The following is a 19,862-nucleotide window of genomic DNA, read 5'->3' on the forward strand; positions in this document are numbered from 1 at the left end:
TCCTCACTAACTCATGACTCTCTTCCACCCTTTGTCTTTCCTCTCGTGCTAATTCATCCTTCATTTCTTCATACCGGGCTATTCCTGGATGCAATATTGGCAGCTGTCCTACTAAGTAGTCGAGCCTGGCTTGAGTGTTTATGTGATGTCCTGTCTCTCTCATGTAAACTCCTTCTGCGAATGCCCTTTGCTCGTCCAATAGTTCTGCCTGTTCTATTTGTCTTTGATGCATCTCATGTATGTGTGCCCCTTGATGTGCTTGGATGTTGATTAGCCTCTGGATGGATTCTTGTTGCTCATTTTGCCTTTGTTCCATCCTGTTGAATGTTTCTCCCCATTGTTGTCCTTGACTTAGTTGCTGTTCCATCATTTGCCTTTGCCACTCACCTTGCTGAGTCATCCATCTTGAGAGTGCTTCCTCTTGCTGCCCCATCATCTATAGTTGAAGCTCTTTCTGTGCTCCTTGACTTTCCAAATATTGTCTAGACAAGCCATCAATAGCTTCCTGCAATTGGTGCATGTCCAAGGTCTGTTGTGCTTGCCCCTCTAAGACTTGTCCTTCCATTACTTGAGGGGCTGTCCTCTTCCTTTGTTTCCGTTGAGGTAGGGGGATGCTGCAGCATTCATCTTTCGTACAGTTATTGGGATGCTTTCCTTTATCCACATGGGGTCCTCATCTTCAAAAACCACCCCAGCTTTCTTGCATATTCGGTAAATAGTGCTGGGGTAACCTAACGTTCCTCTTGAGTCGCTTTTCTCTGCCATCTTTCTAATGCCTTCAGCTATGAGTTCATGAACCTTGATTTCTCCTCCCTTCAGTATACAATGCACCATCGTGGCTCTCTTGACATTCACCTCCGAGTTGTTTGCAGCTGGGAGAATAGACCTTCTCACTAGCTCAAACCACCCCTTGGCTTCAGGAGTGAGATCTGTTCTCTTGATGAACTTTGGTTTCTTTCCCGCACCCCTTTCCCAGTCAGCTCCGGGTACACAAATGTCTCGCAAAATGTGGTCATAATTGGGGTTGTCCAATCTTGAGTGATAACTTTCTTCTTCAAACTGTATAGACCGTAGCTTCAGTGCCCTCATGACACTCATGGGACCAAAATCCACCATCTTTCCTCTCACAAAGCTTGTATATGACTCATCTTTCTTATCATATCGGACCGCATTTGCATAAAATTCTCTTATGAGATTTGCATTCACCTTAGTGACAGGGTCAGTGAGAAGCTCCCATCTTCTCTTTTCTACCTTCTCTGTGATTTCAGGACACTCAGTTTTCTTCACTTGAAATCCCAGCTCGTAAATGATTTCCTTGTCAACCATCCACCTGTATTACAATGCATGATGCAAGCTTCTAAATTTCGTTTTGTCATACGGGTGCTGCTCCATGGGTTCCTTTCCCTTCCTTCTTTTAGAACTCGAAGACGCCATGAATTATGTGAAGGTGGTAAAGTTGTGGAAACTTTTGGTTGTTTAAGGTTTTATTGCAATGAAGAGAGTGAGGGGGGAAATGTTTGTAATGGAGTAAGGAGTTTCTTGTACCGAAATGAAGAGTTGTGAAGAGTGGGTTATGACCATGAAGGTGGGTACGGAACAAGGGTCATATATAGGGACGTTGTGAGAGAATGGAGGGTGTGGATTGATGGAGTGGTTACTTGATGGATGGTTGGGATTATGCATGGACAAAAGACAAGGATCATCACTTTATGATGGAGATTGCTCAGTCTTTTAGGGGTCCCATTTTTCCAATGTTGCATGGCAACATTTTCCAATGTATTCCCTTTTTAGAACAAGTGTGTAGCCCCTCCTTTTGTGGTGTCCGATCCTTCTTTGTTTAGTTGTCCAATCCATCCCTTTTAATGCTTCTTTTCTTTTCCTATAAAGATAAAATAAGAAAAGTAAGACATAATATCAAAAAGATAATTTATCCTTTACGACTATAATTAATAAAGAAAAGAAAAGATTAGATTGTTTATTCATGAACTCCAACTAACTAACTAACTGTGTATCCTTATATGCATTTTGGTGGCACCATGGGGTGACACCAAACTTAATTTGAAGCACTGTGATGAAAAGTTCTGTTCAAAGCTCCAAGACTAGCATGCTCTCTGTTGCATTCATGCTTTCTTGGTACGCTTTGAACACCAAACTTGTTCTTCACTATATATACTGCAATATAAGAACGTCACCAAGTTTGGGTTGGAATTTATGAATATTGACTTATTTACTAGTAAAAGCTAATAAAACATGGGTTGCCTCCCATGAAGCGCTTCTTTAGCGTAACTAGCTTGACGTTTCTCCTTCATCAGGGAGGTTGATAATGCTTCAAGTCCTCCCCTCTTGCCTTGGACTTATATCCATTGGTTGTATCAATGATCTCCACATGTTCCAAGGAGAGGACTCTGTTAATAGTGAAGACCTTAGGTAACTGAGATGGTACAGTCGGGAGATTAGGGGGGATATCTGGGAAGTAAGCTGAGATCACTTTATCTCCTGGAGAGAAGTCTTCCGTAGGGATCTTCTTGTTCCTCCACCCCCTTGGTACTTTCTTCTTTGTCCCTTTTGATGTTGCCTTGCTCTTTGTAGCTTCTTCTTCTAAGGAAATTTTGTTGTTGTCTTCACATGTTTCTGGTGGTTTAGGTTCCTCCAGCTTTTCCTTGAGCTGTGACAGCTGCTTATTTCCTTGTTCATCAATCAAGGGCTTTCCCAGTTGGGCTGGTTGTGCTTCAATGTTTGCTTCCTCTGTCAGTATCTCGTTACGATCTGTGCTTGGTTCTTTATTTTCTTGGTCAGCTTCTTGGGAGAGTTTGAAGACATTGAAGCTGAGTTGTTCATCATGGATCCTCAATATTAGCTCCCCTCGCTCCACATCTATGAGTGCTCTGGCTGTAGCTAGGAATGGTCTTCCCAATATGATTGGGTGAGTGTGACTCTCTTCCATGTCCAAGATGACAAAGTCTGTTGGGAGGTAGTATTTCTCAACCTTTAACAATACATTTTCCACCACCCCTATTGCTTGTTTTTGAGTTTTGTCAGCCAGCCTGATGACCACATCTGTGGGCAATATCTCATTGATCTGTAGTCTCTTCACCAGAGCTAAGGGCATTAAGTTGATGCTTGCTCCCAAATCGCAGAGTGCTCTATCAAACATTGTTTCTCCTATGGCACAGGGGACATGAAAACTCCCTGGATCTTTTCTTTTCGTAGGCAACTGTGGTTGAATGAGGGCACTGCACCCCTTGTTCATCACTATAGTCTGGCCTCCCTTGAGTGAGCTTTTCCTAGGAAACAGCTCTTTCATATACTTGATATATGCAGGCATTTGTTGGATAGTCTTGATGAATGGTATGTTCACATGCAAAGATGCAAACAAGTCAAGAAATCTTGAGTATATTCTCTTCTCCACAGCACCATTGAGCAGTTGGGGAAAAGGTGCATAGAGTCTCAGCAGCTCCTATTTTGATATTTCTGGTTCTTGGTATTCTTTTTCCTCCTTCTCTGTTGAGGTATCTTCAGGTTGTTCTGACAGCTTGCTTGGCTTGTCCTCAGTCTCCTTATCACTTATAGTGACCATCTTGCAATCTTCCCATCTTATTTTCTTTGTTTCACCTCTCGGATTCTTCTCTGTGTCACTTGGGAATCCATCTGTGGGTTTGGAAATTTGCTCAGAGAGATATCCTACCTGAGATTCCAACCTCTTGATTGTGTCTCCCTGGTTCTTGAAACTGGCTCGCACTTCCTCCTTGAACACCTTGTTGTCTTGGATATCCTTGCATATGCCTTCAAGTAGATTTTCAATCCTTGAGATTCTTTCATCAAATGATGATAGGTCAGGTTGAGGAGGGTTGTTCTGGCCTTGATATGAATGTGGAGAGGTGTTGTTATTGGGATGTTGATATGGTCTAGATGTGAAATTGTTTGGATTTGGGCGTCTTTGATCAAGGCTTTGGTCTTGTTGATTTCCCCACCCAAAGTTTGGGTGATTCCTCCATCCAGGGTTGTAATTCTTGGAGTAAGGATCATGGTTCTGCCTAGGTTAATTCCCAATGTAGTTGGCTTGCTCATGACTACCCTCTGCTTCTTCATTCACTCCTTCTTGGGTTGTTGATGAAGTGGAGATTGCTGCTACTTGGTTTCTCTCCATCTTCTTGGTGAGGTCAGCCAGCTGTTGGGTAATGAGCTTGTTTTGGGCCAACAGAGCATCTACATTGTTTAGCTCCATTATTCCTCTTGTGTTCCCTCTTTCGGAAGCATAGAAGTAGTCGTTCTCTGCTACTGTTTCAATGACATCTATAGCCTCCTCAATGGTTTTCTTCTTGTTCAAAGATCCTCCGGATGAATGGTCTACGGCCTTCTTTGACTCATAAGAGACCCCTTCATAGAAAATGTGCAGCTGCACCCATTCGTTGAACATGTCAGGTGGACACCTCCTTGTCAGGTCTTTAAACCTCTCCCATGCTTCATATAGAGTCTCACCATCTTGTTGCCTGAAGGTTTGGACCTCAGCTCTAAGCCTATTGATTCTTTGAGGGGGTAAAATCTTGCTAAAAATTTGTTCACCACGTCTTCCCAAGTTGTCAAGCTTTCCCTTGGGAAAGATTCCAGCCACTTGGCTGCCTTATCCCTAAGTGAGAATGGAAATAAAAGCAGTCTATAGGTGTCAGGATGAACACCATTAGACTTCACTGTGTCACATATTCTCAAGAAGGTGGTTAAATATTGATTTGGGTCCTCTTGGACACTTCCTCCGAACGAACAGTTGTTCTGCACAAGGGTGATGAGCTGTGGCTTCAGTTCAAAATTGTTGGCATGGATGGTTGGCTTTTGAATGCTACTTTCACAGTTTTCTGGGTTTGGATTGATATAAGAGCCTAAAACTCTTCTATCCTCCTCAGTATGATTTGCTCGACCTCTTCTGCCATGGTTGTGAGCCTCTTCTTCATGATGGTTTTCCATGTTTTCTTCCATGTTTGGTTCAAAGTATTTCTCAAAGTGTTCCTCCTCTTCTTTAGCACCAACTACACGTTTGTCTCTTGCCTCCCTCCTTAGTCTAAGGAAGGTTCTCTCAGGTTCAGAATCAAAGGAAGTTGAAGCCCCGCTTCTTCTCCCTGTCATACAACCAACAAGTACAAGCAAAGAGAATAGGTGCAGAAAGTATATCTGTCAGAATTACTGTTAGTGTGAGTGATGTAATATATCAAACAGTTAGTAGGTTAGTGAGATGAAATGTAAATAACAAAAAAAAAGTAGGGGGAAGGGAAGAAATTAACTAAAACAGGAAGTAAATAACTCAAACAGAAATTTAAATCAAACAAAAATAAAATGCTCAATCTAGTTATCCTCCAATCTAATCATTGTTGATGCACAATCAATCCCCGGCAACGGCGCCATAAACTTGATGCACGGAAAACTTGTCTCATAACAAATTTCCTTCGGCAAGTGTACCGAATTTGTCGTCAAGTAAAAACTCACAATAGAGTGAGGTCGAATCCTACAAGGATTGATTGATCAAGCAACTTTAATTAGAGGAATATTCTAGTTGAGCGAATCAGAAATTGAGTTGAGAATTGCAGAAAGTTAAATGTGGGAAAGTAAATGGCAGAAAGTAAATTGCAGAATCTTAAATGGGAATGGGGGAATTGCTCATAAATGTAAATGACAGAAATTAAAGAGAATGGGTAAGATCATAAATGGGGAGTTCATTGGGCTTAGGAGATGTTGCATTCTCCGGATCAATCTCATTTACATCTCTTCCTCAATCAATGCACTCATTGATCTCTTTGGCAATCTTAAGTGATTGAATTACAATTTCTTGTAATTCAATCTCTCAAATCTTGATCAATAGCCAATTCCTTGGTCAATTGCTCATGAGAAGAGATGAAGTATGGTCACTGATTATACCACATGCATTTCCCAAATCAAGCATTGAGAGGATTATAGTCACATATCCATCCAAACCCAATTTGGTCCAGCATGAGAAAGCATTTCTAGCTTGATCTCTTCATTCCTCTTCCAAGGTTCAGAAGAGATCCAAGTATGAATAGTTTTTTTTCCAAGATAACTACCCAATTAGATAAAGATCGAAAGCTTTCAAGTAAAATCAAGAGAAAAGATAGAAGAAGAATAATGAAAACTAGTATTGATCCATCAAATTACAACAGAGCTCCCTAACCCAATGAAAGGGATTTAGTTGTTCATAGCTCTGGAAAGTGAAAACAAAGATGGAGAATACATGATGAAAACTAGAAGAGCAGAGAAAGTAAAATACAGGAAGTAGTTCTATGCTATTTTCCAACTCCCAGCAACTCCCTAAAATAATTCAAAGCTACTCCTATATATACTACTCTTCTCATCTTCTAGTTGGCTCTTCAAGTCTTGGGCCTTTGGATCTTGAGTTTGAAGCAGTTCTCTTCTTCATTTGGGCTTGGCTTTACTTGCAGAGAGAAAGTGTGAAGTGGGCAGAGATTTTAGCTCAGGACTTTAGGGTTTTTAACGTTTAGTGAAAATATGAGTTCGAGAACGTTAGTGACAATCAACTTTCTCACTAACGTTCCTAAGTAAAAGCCACGTTAACCTCAACGTTAGTGGCACACACGTTGCCACCAACGTTGCCTCTAGGTCCTTCGCACACGTTATTGGGACTTAACTTTCCTAATAACATTGAAAAGCCCCCACTGCTCCTACGTTAGAGCCCACGTTAACTTAGTTAACGTGGCTCTTTAACGTGGGCTTGCCATCCTTCGAGAACGTTAGTGACATTCAACATTGTCACTAACGTTCCAATGTGCTCCCATGTCTCACGTTAGAATCCACGTTAACTAGGTTAACGTGGCCATGCTTAGCCATCCCCAACGTTAGTGACAATGTTGAGTGTCACTAACGTTGGCTCATCATTCACTCATCCACATTAGCTTCCACGTTAACTAAGTTAACGTGGGAGTTAACGTGGCTCATAGTGGCTTGTGTGGCTCCTTCCAACGTTAGTGACAATGTTGAGTGTCACTAACGTTGGCCATCACCTTTTTCTCTCACGTTAGCCTCCACGTTAACTAAGTTAACGTGGGAGTTAACGTGGCTCCTTGGGGTTGTGTGGTTGCTTCCAACGTTAGTGACAATGTTGGGTGTCACTAACGTTGTCGACCACTCTTGCCTCTTCACGTTAGCTTCCACGTTAACCAAGTTAATGTGGGAGTTAACGTGGCATTGTGCACTTAGGCCAACGTTAGTGACAATGTTGAATGTCACTAATGTTTGCTTCCTTTCTCCCTTTTAACGTTAGATGCCACGTTAGCTAAGTTAACGTGGACTTTAACGTGGCCACTTGTGAGCATTGGCCAACGTTAGTGATAATGTTAAGTGTCACTAACGTTGGCTCAAATTCCCTTCTTCACATTAGAGTTCACGTTAACTTAGTTAACGTGACTCTTAATGTGGGTAATGATGGCTTCGAGAGTGTCATTGGCAGTCACTTTTCTCATTAACTTTGCAAGTTACCTCACATTCCTTGCTTCCTTTGGTCCTGAAATCAGGCAATAGAGTGCATCAAAGTTCTAGTCCAAGTCATGGGTAATGCAGAATACAATTTGTCACTAAACTCATGCAAAATCCTCATGAAATCATATAAAATGCACAATGTATGCTTGAATCAAGGTGTAAGTGAATATCTACCCAAAACTAACTTATTTCCTAAGAAAATGCATGAAACTATCCTAAGAACAGTAAAGAAAATGTTAGTGAAACTGGCCAAAATGCCCTGGCATCACAAGTCTAAACCTTGTCTGTGGTATTCCGAGTAGGATCTAGGAAGGGATGACTGTGACGAGTTTCAAACCTGCGAATGTGGGGCACAAGTGACAGTGTGCAAAAAGACAATGGTCTTACTCCGACGCTAGCGGGAACCGACAGATGATTAGCCGTGCGGTGACAGCGCATATGGATTTGTTTTCATCCGAGAGGATCATACATCTTGCCATGGAAGGAGGTAACGCATGGTTGGAAGAAGACAATAGGAAAGCAGAAGTTCAGAAGCAACAAAGCATCTTCAGACGCTTATCTGAAATTTCCACCAATGAATTATATAAGTATCTCTATTTTATTGTTTGTTTTATTTATATTTTAATTATCAAAACCTCATAACCAATTGAATCCGCCTGATTGAGATTTACAAGATCATCATAGCTTGCTTCAAGCCGACAATCTCCATGGGATCGACCCTTACTCACGTAAGGTATTACTTGGACAACCCAGTGCACTTGCTGGTTAGTTGTGCGAAGTTGTGAAAAAGAGTTGACATTACAATTGTGCGTACTAAGTTGTTGGCACCATTGAGATTATAATTTCGTGCACCACTAACCCTAGGCACAACTTAAGAACTAACTATGTTGCTTCTAGTTCGTTCACTAATCTCTGTTGTTTTCTGTCATTAAAACTTTACGGACTTTTTCTCCGATTTTTATTTCTTCTTTAACTTTTTATCTTTCCTTTATATTTGCTTCACTAATATGTTATTACCACTCCTTAAGTGTTTTATGAAGGTAATTATGAGATTCTGAGTTTAAAGTTGTCTTTTTAAAGCTTTTACAGAAAATTGCATTTTCCGTATTATTTTATTATTATTTATTATTTTATCATTAAAATTTTAAAAATTACCCCACTTTAACATTTAACCTTTAAATTTTACTTTTTACCACCCATAACTTTTAATATTTCTACTTTAACCACCATAACTTTCAGAAATTACCAAATGACCCCCCAAACACAAAAAATTTTACTTCCTTGCCCTTATCAAGATCTAAAGCTTGTTCTTCCATGTTCTTCATCACACTCAAAGTGTTCTTCATGTTCTTCATAAATTCTTTAGATTCTTTCTCTGGTTTCACCCGTTTTTCAGTCTTTTTAGCAACCGATTTTTACCATAATTCATAATAAATTCCCAGCCACTAAAATCCCATCTTTTCTATATGATTTTAACACAAATTGAACCCCAATTTAGGCCTAGGGTTTCATTTTTCCAGCAGCTCCAAGAACATGAACTTAAAGCTCAAATTTCATCAAATTTCATCAAAATTTCACCAGATTTTCACCAAGAATCAATCATATATGCAACCAATTTTTAGCACATCCAAATCATACAACATTCACACAACTCAAACACAATCAATCAAGATTAATTTCATCAAACCCTACCTGGTTTTGCTGCTCCAAATTCAGTTATACTGGTCCTTAAACACTTTTTCCTTCTAAATCACATCAAGAACAACTTTAAATCCACAAACCCTCAACTGAACAAATCTCTCTCAGCATGTTAGGAAGGAATATCTCACCTTAGACTTGCTGGAAATTAACGTTTCTTGGCCCTCAAGTCAAGTTAAGCATGATTCCTAAGGAAGAACATTAAGAAAACACATGTTTAAGCATGTTTTCTTGAAACCGAAGCAAAAGGGAGATGGTGCAGCCAACTCACCTTGATTCTAGCCTTGATAAGTCATATGATTATGTAGAGAAAGAAGAGAGGATCATTTTGGTCGAATTGGAATTTTGATTTGAGTTTTAGTTCAGCAGAAATCAAGCTTTGAAGATTTATGAACCAAGAACTTTCTCTCCTTTTTCTCTTGATGATTTTCGGCCACAATGAGCAAATGAGGCAGCCTTGGGGGTTTTGAGGGTGTAGGGTGAGTTGTGATTGGTTGGCTTCGAGGTAGGTTAAAAGAATATTAAAATATCTCAGGTGTATAACTACTAAAACTAGATGTATCGGAACACTTGTAAAAATATCTCTAAAATTTATTTTCTGAGCTACTAGCATAAATGACACTAGTAACATATTTATTATGAGAATAAAACATGTATAATGAGGCCTTAGCATTGCTAAAGTCATTAGAGAGTGCTGGTGCTAAGCTGCACTAGTAAACTGTGAACTCGGTTAAACCGATTTCCTGTTTTTAACTAAAATAGACTAGGTAACCTTATAATATCATTCAAGAATCTTATAATACTAATATAATTATAATATTATACTATTAGCTCTCTTTTCTCATGAATCGAGTTCAGTTCGTCAAAAAGAGACTATTTACAAAAACTAGAATCAAAACTCCTAACCAATACGGTTCAAAAACTAGGTTCTTCGCGATTGCGTTGTCGATCTTGTCTCAGAAGAGGTCCTGGCTTAAAGATGACATAATGACAATGAGGATTGATATGTTTGATGATACAGCAGAGGTGTTCCCTTTACTGATCTTCCGGAGAAATCCGTGCCTGCCCTGCGTTCTCAAAAACCGGGGTTGTTATATTAACAACAGACTACCATTCCCATCTTCTCAAGGGAATATAGAGACCTTTATGCAAAGCCTTTCTGACTTAGCCATTCTAGTCTCCAGCCTCACTAAGACCACCCATAGTTTCATTAATGAAACAAGATCCTCCATTAGAAACTTGGAGGTACAGGTTGGTCAACTGAGAAATAAGATCCCTAAGACTCCTCCTGACACTCTTCCTAGTAACGCTGAGGTGAATCCTAGAGAAGAGTGCAATGCTATAACCATGGAGGTAGAGGCCGAATTAGAGGAGGATGGGAAGGCATTGAACGCCAGTGAAGAAGCCTTTACTGGGTGTTCAATGCCCACAATGGCAGTGGTATGCGAAATTGTTACTCAGGTTGTGAATTGTTGTTCGAAATTGATTCCCTGGCAATGGCACCAAAAATGGATGCACAGAACCATGGTCTAAACATATCTTCACAACTTCGCATAACTAACCAGCAAGTGCACTGGGTCGTCCAAGTAATACCTTACGTGAGTAAGGGTCGAATCCCACGGAGATTGTTGGTATGAAGCAAGCTATGGTCACCTTGTAAATCTCAGTCAGACGGATATAAAATAGTTATGGAGTTTTCGAAATTAATTAATAAGTAAACATAGAATAGGGATAGAAACACTTATGTAATTCATTGGTGAGAATTTCAGATAAGCGTATAGAGATGCTTTCGTTCCTCTGAACCTCTGCTTTCCTGCTGCCTTCATCCAATAAGTCTTACTCCTTTCTATGGCTGGCTGTATGCAAGGGCATCACCGTTGTCAGTGGCTACATCCCCTCCTCTTGTGAAAATGGTCCAAGATGCCCTGTCACGGCATGGCTAATCATCTGAGGTTCCCGATCATGCTGGAATAGGATTCTCCCTCCTTTTGCGTCTGTCACTACGCCCAGCACTCGCGAGTTTGAAGCTCGTCACAGCCATTCAATCATTGAATCCTACTCGGAATACCACAGACAAGGTTTAGACTTTCTGGATTCTCTTGAATGCCGCCATCATTCTAGCTTACACCATGAAGATTCTGGTTAAGAGATCTAAGAGATACTCATTCAATCTAATGTAGAATGGAAGTGGTTGTCAGGCACGTGTTCATAGGGAATGATGATAATTGTCACGTTCATCACATTCAGGTTGAAGTGCGAATGAATATCTTAGAAGCGAAATAAGATGAATTGAATAGAAAACAGTAGTACTTTGCATTAATCTTTGAGGAACAGCAGAGCTCCACACCTTAATCTATGGAGTGTAGAAACTCTACCGTTAAAAATACATAAGTGAATATAGGGTAAGCATGGCCAAATGGCCAGCCTCCCATGGAGGTCTAGAGATCTAAAAATGATCAAAAGATGTCTAATACAATAGTAAAAAGTTCTATTTATAATAAACTAGCTACTAGGGTTTACAGAAGTAAGTAATTGATGCATAAATCCACTTCTGGGGCCCACTTGGTGTGTGCTTGGGCTGAGCTTGAATGTTACATGTGCAGAGGCTTTTTCTGGAGTTGAACGCCAGGTTGTAATGTATTTCTGGCGTTCAACTCTGGTTTGTGACTTGTTTCTGGCGTTTAACTCCAGACAGCAGCGTAGAACTGGCATTCAATGCCCTTTTACATCGTCTAAACTCGGCCAAAGTATGAACTATTATACATTGCTGGAAAGCCCTGAATGTCTACTTTCTAACGCAATTGGAAGCGCGCCATTTCGAGTTCTGTAGCTCCAGAAAATCCATTTTGAGTGCAGGGAGGTCAGAATCCAACAGCATCAGCAGTCCTTCTTCAACCTCTGAATCTGATTTTTGCTCAAGTCCCTCAATTTCAGCCAGAAAATACCTGAAATCACAGAAAAACACACAAACTCATAGTAAACTCCAGAAATGTGAATTTAACATAAAAACTAATGAAAACATCCCTAAAAGTAACTAGATCCTACTAAAAACATCCTAGAAACAATGCCAAAAAGCATACAAATTATCCGCTCATCAGGCAGCAAGCCTAGCATTAAATGCCAATGAGGAACTCCTCACTGGGCGTTCAATGCCCATCCTGGCAGAAAAGTTGGTGTTGAACGCCAGCCAGGGAGCACTGGATGGGTGTTCAATGTCCAAACAGGAAGGCTTTCTGGCGCTGAACGCCAATGAGGAACCCCTCACTAGGCGTTCAATGCCCGACCATGCAGCCATTATGGCGCTGAACGCCAGTAAGGACATCCCTGCTAGGCGTTCAACGCCTATAATGCTAGAGGTACTGGCGTTTAATGCCAGTCAGGATGGACAGCAAGGGCGTTCAATGCCCAATAAGCTGGCAAAGCTGGCGTTGAACGCTAGTCAAAGCACACCCTCTGAGTGCCTAAATCCCACTCAAGAACCCTCTAGCCCAAAACCAAAGGAAACCATAAAGACAATTGAGGTTCCTTTGAATGCACTTTTATAGTGTATGAGTTCTGATGACTACTCATCCTCAAGTGAGGATGAAGACACTAGGGAAGAGAAAGTTGCTCGATACCTAGGAGCTCTTATGAAGATGAATGCCAAACTATTTGGTACAAAGCCACTGGAGGAAGAACCTCTACTTCTCACCAAAGAACTCCATGCTTTGGTTCAGCAAGAGCTACCTCAGAAGCTTCCAGATCCTGGACGCTTTCTGATTCCTTGCACCATAGGCACTATGACCTTTGAAAAGGCTCTGTGTGATCTAGGGTCAAGTATTAACCTCATGCCACTCTCAGTAATGCAAAAGTTGGGAATCCTTGAGGTACAAGTTGCACACATCTCATTAGAGATAGCAGACAAGACCATGAAGAAGCCATATGGCTTAGAAGAGGATGTCTTGGTTAAAGTTGAAAATCATTACATTCCTGCAAACTTCATTGTCTTGGACATTGGAGAGGATGAGAATGACTGTGTCATCCTTGGAAGATCCTTCTTGGCTACTGCAAAAGCCTTGATTAATCTAGCTAAAGGAGAAATGGTTTTGCAATTAGGAGAGGACTATATCTTATTCAAGATGTCCAATCCCAATTCTCCCTCTGATAAGAAAGAGACAACTGTGCAACACCTAGTGTGTCAACCCTCTCTTTTTGTGCAGAGATTTACAGAGCCCCCAGACATCAATTCTAAGTTTGGTGTTGGGCAGCCATCAACAAACTCTAAGCACAAACGTATTAAAAAGAAAGTACCTAAAGGCTGGAGGGACAAGAAAGTTCCTACTGAAGGCCTCTCACCTGGCATGAGAGTTGTCTTCACTAAGAAGCCAATTTTACCACATACAGTGAGTCGTATCCTATCTCTAGAGCATGTAGAGCTCATTCATGAGAGGACAGGAAGAAAATTCATTGTCAGGGGCAAAAATTTGAGCCCTTACTCACCTCCATAAGGAGCTGAAGGTCAAGCTAGTGACGTTAAAAGATCACTTGTTGGGAGGTAACCCAACCTTACTCAACCATATTTATTTTCTTTCATTTTGTTTTCAGTTGTTAGAGTCATGATCATGTGCATCAGTCAAGAGACAGAATTCACAGCAGTGAAAATAGAACACTCCGGAAAGAGTGCCAAAGTTGAATGCCAGCCAGGGTATCCCTGTTGGGCGTTCAACACCCCAAGAGGGGAGCATTGCTGGCGTTGAACGCCAGCCAGGGAGCAGCCCCCGGGTGTTCAAACGCCAATACAAAGAAACAGGGAATCTAAATTCCCTAGTCTCTCAGGACCAGTAAGTCCTACGGAAGCTCCACCTACCCCCACCTTCTTCTTCTCCAATTGTCATATTTGCTCGAGGACAAGCAAAACTCTTAAGTTTAGTGTTGCAAAAGCTTTGCTTTGTGACTTCTACCACTCTTAAGTATAGAAGAAAAGGATGGAGCAAACCAGAAAGCATGCACATGAGCCTGTGCAGCAGCCTTAACAAAGACAAAGGAGTGACATTGAAGAGATCAAGCACAACGTGGGATCCTCAAGGAGGAGCACTAGCCACCATCAGTCAAGTGGATTCGTTCTCTTTATCTCCTTCTATGTTTTTTCTGTTTTCTATCTGTTTTATTATATGTTCTCTTGTTCTAGTTGCATGATCATTTGCATTGATGTCTTTAAGTTGTAAAATGTTCCATATATCTCTCACCTTGCTTAAATGAAAAATTTTTATTTGAAAAGAACTGAGAGATGCATGAATTTCAAGTTTAAAATAAGATTAGTTTAATTAGTTTGATGTGGTGTCATTTGCTTTTGCTTTTTGAATGTATGATTAAACAGTGCATATTTGAAGTTGTAACTTTAGAATGTTGGCTCTTGAAAGAATAAGGAAAAAGGAAAAGTATTATTGATAATCTGAAAAATCTAAAAATTGATTCTTGAAGCAAGAAAAAGCAGCAAAAAAGAAAAATAAAAAGCATGTTGCAAAAGAAAAAATATATATATGCATGCAAGAAAGAAAAAATAGTGAAAAAAATAAAAAAAATAAAAAGCAGAAAAATCTATTACTGCCCAAAAATACAGAAAAAGGAAAGCAGATTGAAAAAGTCAATAACCCGTTAAACCAAAAGGCAAGGGTAAAAGGGCCTAAGACTTTGAGCATCAATGGTTAAGAGGGTCCAAAGGAATAAAATCCTGGCCTAAGCGGCTAAACCAAGCTGTTCCTAACCATGTGCTTGTGGCGTGAATGTGTCAAGTGAAAAGCTTGAGACTGAGCGGTTAAAGTTGTGGACCAAAGCAAAAAGAGTGTGCTTAAGAACTCTGGACACCTCTATCTGGGGACTCTTGCAAAGCTAAGTCACAATTTGAAAATGTTCACCCAGTTAAAGTGTCTGTGGCATGAATGTATCCGGTGGTAATACTGGAAAACAGAGTGCTTAGGGTCACGGCCAAGACTCTAAAAGCTGTGTTCAAGAATAAAAAAGAACTTAACTAGGAGAATCAATAATATCATCTGGATTCTAATTTTCTAAAGATGCCAACATCTCTAACTTTCAATGGATAGTGAGATGCCGAAACTATTCAGAAGCAAAAAGCTACTAAGTCCCGCTCATCTGATTGTAACTAAGCTTCATTTGAAACTTAGAAATTTATTGTATCTTAATTTTTTTTATCCTACTGTGTTTTTAGTTGCTTGGGGACAAGCAACGTTTTAATTTTGGTGTTGTGATGAGCGGATATTTTATACGCTTTTTGACATTATTTTCATATAGTTTTTAGTAGTTTTTATTTAGTTTTTTATTAAGTTTTTAGAGGTTTTAGTGTTAAATTCATATTTTTGGATTCTACTATGAGTTTTTGTATTTTTATACAATTTCAAGTATTTTTTGGCTGAAATTGAGGAGGTAGAGCAGAAGTCTGTTTCAGAGATAGAGAAAGCATTGCATATGCTATCCAGATCTGACCTACCTGCACTTGGAAGAGCTTTTCTGGAGCTACAGAAGTCCAAATGGAGCACTCTCAACGGCTATGGAAAGCTGGCTTCCAGAGCTTTCCAGCTATATAATAGTTCATACTTTTCTTCGGATTAGAAGGCCCAAAACTGGCATCCAACGCCAGCTTCCTGCCCCCTTCCAGGCATCCAACGCCCAAAGAGCAGAGACCAATGTACAAACGCCCAAAGAGGACCCCCTAGCTGGTGTTCCACATCCAAGAGACCTCATAGCATGTGGATCTCATCAAAGCTCAGCCCAAACAGTCACCAAGTGGATCCCAGAAGTGGATTTTAGCACTAAATAGACTATTTTACCCTCACTAGTCATCTGTTTAGTATTTAAAGTGTATTTTACATAATCATTAGAGGACTTTATGCTATTTTCGAATTCATCATTGTGTTTTCACTTTGATATGAGTTTCTAAACCTCCTAGGTTGAGGGGAGGAGCCCTGCTGAGTCCTATGAATTAATAAAAGTATTACTGTTTCTTCTCCGATCCGTGTTTGATCTGTTTCTAAGATGTATATCCGATCTTCATCATGGTGAATAGGATGATCTGACAAATTAGCTCTGTTCATCACATTAAGGTGAACATGCCTGACAAACACCCGCGTATACTTGGGCTCGTGTGAATACTTGGCAAGAAAGCATGAGCCAACAGCTATGTTTATACATCTCTCAGACGGTTAATCCACAACTTCGTTGGGGACTTCTTGAGACACCAGTTCAGCCAATTTCCAGGGAGATTAAGGTCTCCGTGGTATAGGCTAGAATCCATAGAAGTAGCATTCTCTAATCCGGAAGATTCAACCTTATCTGTGGCGTTTTGAGTAGGATCGCCAAGAGAATGAACTGCTAGAGCTTCACCCTCTGTCAGATTGAATGACCACGGGCAATGGCGTTTGACCTGTAGCAGAGGAGATCAATGACCACGGGCAATGGCTTTGATCACATACAGCCTGCCATAGAAGATCATTTACAAGCAAAGAAGACACTAATACCAAGGTTATTTCAGAAAGGCAAAGCAAATCCAATCCTTAACTCTATTCCTCTCACTGATTTAATCCAATTGGTTTTACCCCTTTCATGTCAACTCTATTCCTGTTATTGAACCCATAATCCTAATATAATTCCGTAACCAACAACCAAGTCTTCTGATCTGCCTGACTAAGACTTACAAGATAACCATAGCTTGCTTCAAACCACAATCCTCGTGGGATCGACCCTGACTCGCTCAGGTATTACTTGGATGACCCAGTACACTTGCTGGTACAACAGTATGAAGGTGTGGGGATTCGTGCTACTAGTTAGGATGAAGAACGAAGATACATCTTAGAATAGAATCAAGCATATATTGAAATAAATTAGTGATATTATTAATCCATAAAATTCAACAGAGCTCCTAACCTTAACCTAGGAGGTTAGTGGCTCATACTGTACAATAATGTTCGAAAGTAAAAGTGGGGGAAGAAGATCCTAAACAAAGGTGATCTCCTCCTATATATACTAATCTGATAACTAAGAATTACAGAAATAGGATAAACTAGTCTTGTAGTGCAAGAATCTACTTTCCAGGCCCACTTCGTGAGTGTTTGGGTTGAGCTTGAGTAAAGCCACAAGTTGGTTCTCCCTAGGGGCATTGGACGCCAGCTTTCGACTCCTTTTTGGGCGTTGGACGCCAGCTGCTCCCTTTTGGGCGTCCAACGCCAGGAATGGGATAGGTAGCTGGCGTTGAACGCCAGTTTTGGGCCTTCATTTCCATAGCAAAGTATACACTATTATATATTGCTGGAAAGCTCTGAAAGTTAGCTTTCCATATTCGTTGATAGCGTGCCATTTGGACTTTTGTAACTCTAGAAATGCTCCTTCGAGTGCATGGAGGTTGGAATCTGACAGCATTGATAAACCCCAATTTTGTGGTTTATCTTGTACTTATTTTGGGGGATTTTATCACCTTTTTCCACATTTATTCAATGAAATAGCATGGTTTTGCAATTCTCCCTTAATTTGTGCTTAAATGTGAAAACATGCTTTTTAGGCCGTAAAATAGCTAAATTTAATTCACTTTAATTCCATTCGATGCCTTGATATGTTTGTTGAGTGATTTCAGGTTCATAAGGCAAGTATTGGATGAAAGAAGTAAGGAGAAAAGCATGCAAGTGGGAGAACTCATGAAGAAATGAAGGAATCGTAAAGCTGTCAAGCCTGACATCTTCGCACTCAATCGATCATAACTTGAGCTACAGAGGTCCAAATGAGGCGGTTCCAGTTGCGTTGGAAAGCTAACATCTGGGGCTTCGAAATAATATAAAATTTGCCATATGTTATTTCACGCTCAGGGGTGCGCACGCGCCATGTACGCGTACGCGCCGATGCTGTCCGTGGCCCACTAAAGTGAAATCGCCCCCAGCGATTTTTGAAGCACTTTGGGCCCAATCCAACTCATTTCTGATACTATTGAACTTAAGGATTGAAGGGAGAATGAACCAAGTAGTCATATTTTAGTTTTCATCATGTTTTAGGGTAGAAATTCTAGAGAGAGAGGCTCTCTCCTCTCTCTAGATTTAGGATAGCAATTAGGGTAAAGTTAGGTTAATCACTCTCAAATTCATCTTTCAATTCTTGTTTTGATTTCAATTCTCTTTATGTTTTAGTGTTATATTGTCTTTGATCTTCTAGTTTCTCTTGTTAATTTCTTGTTTTGCTCTCTTTTATGTTGATGAACCATTGTTGAATCTTAATTTTCTTTTAATGCAATTTAATGTTTGATGTTTCTTTATTGTTGAATTGAGTTGTTGATCTTGTTTCCTTGCAATTTTTAGTTGGTAGATTTTATTATTTCTTGTCATTTATTATGCTTACCTTATACACCCACCAAGTGTTTGACAAAATGCTTGGTTGGGATTTAGAGTAGAATTTTATGCTCTTGGCTTGGGAAGGTAACTTAGGAATTCTTGAGTTACTAATGTCCAAGTGATTGACGATTGGGAGCCATTAACGCTAGATCTCACTAATTGATTTGGTGTAGAACTATGACTTATGGACTTGGATTGACATAGCTCATTTGACTTTCCTTTATTAGTTAGAGGATGACTTAATGGGGTTGATCCTTGCCAATTCTCATGTTGTGGTTAGTGATAAGGATAGAGATCCTTGACCGCCAACCTTAGCCAAGACCTTTTTAGTTGTTAGTTTATTTTCATTGCTATTTACTTTTCATGTCTCTTATCCCAAAAACCCCAAAATATCTTCATAGCCAATAATTGAGCATTTCATTGCAATTCCTTGTGAGATGACCCGGAGTCTAAATACTCCGATTAATTCTTATTTGGGGTTTGTACATGTGACAACTCAAATTTTTGATTGGGAGGATTGTTTGTTGGTGTAGAACTATACTTGCAACGAGAATTCATTCATTTTGTGTGAAATTCTATACCGACACGACAATTCTCATTCATCAAAATGGCGCCGTTGCCGGGGAGTTGTAATGGTGTTATGTTATTGGCTATTGTATATATGTTAATATGCTTCTTTGCTAGTTTTTACTTGTTTTAGGAGTTAGCTTTTATTAGTTCTTATTAGTATTTGTTTTATTTTCTCTTGCTACTATGAATTCTCATCACTTTGGCTATGAATTTGGCTCAAATTATGTTGTAGGAAATGGAAACTATAATGACAATATGCATCAAGGATAGAACAATCAAAGGTGGGAGGAGCCTCAAGGGATTGATCAACCTTCTTGGCAACAACAACCTCCGGATTCTTATGGGTATAACTCTCATCCTAATGCATATCAATCTAATGGATGTGGTGACCCTTATTGTGATTGTCAACAACCACCACCACATGCCTATGAACCATCCCCTCAACATGACTTTGAACCACCTTACTCACAAGCCCCATACCACCAAACACCTCATTATGACCCTAATTCTTATCCACCATACCAACCACCTTATGAACCATATGAACCACACATGGAACCACCACCATTCCAACACAATTACTCTCAAGAACCACTTCAATATATACCATATCCATACCTTTACCAAGATGAACCACCTTCCAATTATGAAACTTCCCTCCCAAATAATGAACCCTCTCTTCCACCACCACCCCCTGATGAAGCCCTCATGCTAGGAGATCTTAACTCTCAA

The 19,862-nt window shown here is 40.1% G+C and overlaps 1 non-coding gene across 1 annotated transcript; it reads left to right on the forward strand.

The window, feature by feature from the left end:
- Positions 1–4,415: 4,415 nt before the first annotated feature.
- LOC148562237 (small nucleolar RNA R71) lies at positions 4,416–4,519 on the forward strand. Its single transcript, XR_015887234.1, has one exon. It is a non-coding gene; the product is annotated as a small nucleolar RNA R71 (small nucleolar RNA).
- The last annotated feature ends 15,343 nt before the right edge of the window (positions 4,520–19,862 follow it).

This window comes from Arachis ipaensis, chromosome B6 (genome assembly GCF_059453495.1).
Source record: "Arachis ipaensis isolate K30076 ecotype BB chromosome B6, ASM5945349v1, whole genome shotgun sequence".
NCBI lineage: Eukaryota > Viridiplantae > Streptophyta > Magnoliopsida > Fabales > Fabaceae > Arachis > Arachis ipaensis.